The sequence below is a fragment of the Austrofundulus limnaeus genome, unplaced genomic scaffold, assembly GCF_001266775.1.
Source record: "Austrofundulus limnaeus strain Quisiro unplaced genomic scaffold, Austrofundulus_limnaeus-1.0 Scaffold121, whole genome shotgun sequence".
NCBI lineage: Eukaryota > Metazoa > Chordata > Actinopteri > Cyprinodontiformes > Rivulidae > Austrofundulus > Austrofundulus limnaeus.
The window spans coordinates 841,746-843,351 of record NW_013952523.1 but is presented as its reverse complement, the minus strand read 5'-3'; positions in this window follow the sequence as shown (position 1 = coordinate 843,351).

The following is a 1,606-nucleotide window of genomic DNA, read 5'->3' as shown; positions in this document are numbered from 1 at the left end:
TTTAAAATGTTTTTAAAGCAAGACATCTTAAAATCAAATTTCTTATATTTAGCTAAAAGTGGACAAGGCCATGAAATATTCTGATTCTGATAGAAACAGATGTTTGTTTGTTTGTTTTTGTTTATTTTTTATGAGAACTTGTTCATCTGCTGGTGTCATTTTTCGTCTCCTCATGCTCCTTTCACTTCACACTCTAGTGATTTCCCCTCTGGTTGTGTTAACAAACGTGTTTTGACGTAGCTGATATCTGTTTGTACGTAGTCGTTTTACATTATATTCTGGTTGCTTTGTGTTGATTTATTAATACAGTCTGGTATGAAATGATCTTTCCCTTTTAGTAACACAGACTGATCTGAATAAACTTGATTTATCTAATTTCTTTGTAGACTACTGAGCTTGAAAATGGGATTAACCTTAGCTTTCAGGAACTTTACTAAGGTTTGTTGTTGTTGTGTGTTGTTGTTTTTGTTGTTGTTGTTGTGGCTGTGAGACGAGGGCGCCCACTGCTGGTCATTTTATAAAGAGTGCTGTTATTGTGACAGACGACCAGAGGAGGGCGGTCCAGACAAGAATCAATCCCCTGCTCTGTTTTGTTCTGTTTTTCTTTCTTTCTTACGTTTTTTAAAACTTTACTAAAAACAAAAGATCCTAAAATTCACAAAACACTGGTAAGGGTACAAAATTTGAACATAGATGTCATCAGGCTAGGAAGAACTTGGACATGATTCTTACTCAGGATAAAGCTAACTATGTCAAAATAGGAAGAATTGAAACTCTCCATGTAAAAGACAATACCGAAATATTTAAAATATGTAAAATATTAGATTTTTAATGACAGACTATTATTTATATTAAATTGGAGCACAGGGCTCAGGGAGAAGTCATGATTTCCTCACTTTCAGGGGACTACTTCATGTTTATTTATTCTTTTAGGAAATCAGGATATACACTGATTTAAAATTGGTTTTCTTAGAATAAATTTGAAAGTTGTTTTTTCAACAAATGGACCACTTGCAATAACTATTTACGCTTGAGAACTGTTCCAAACATTTATTTAACAAACATTTGTGGCCAAATATACCACTAAAAATAATTTTACATTTCTAAACTCTTCTAAATATTCACAGGTTTATCTTACCACTCTTACCTGGCATGATCAGTAAAAAAATATTTTCCCAATGTCCTCAAATGAGTACTTTATCTTTACCAACATTGCATTTTGCTTCAGTTGTAAACAATGTGTACTTTGCATGCCTATGACGTTAATGATACAACTGTGCATAAATGTACTGATTTCAAGCATGAAATTTAATTTGGATTTTTTTTACCTTGGCCTTTTTTTTTTTTTTTACAAGAGTTGTAGAAGCTTTTTACTGGGATCCATCTTTTCACTCAAATGAGTGTAATAATGTCATGGGACCACTAGAGGGTGCTAGGAGTGTCCTTTGTTGAGGCCAGTTGGTTAAAGTTGAAAAAAGTGTTGTATCATGGGCAGAGAGGCAAAAATGAAATGTCCTCTTATGAGGACGCAGGGTCTCAAGAAGTTAAGTCTAAAGCTACATCTCCTCAAGGGCTTGTGTGTGTGTGTGTGTGTGTGTGTGTGTGT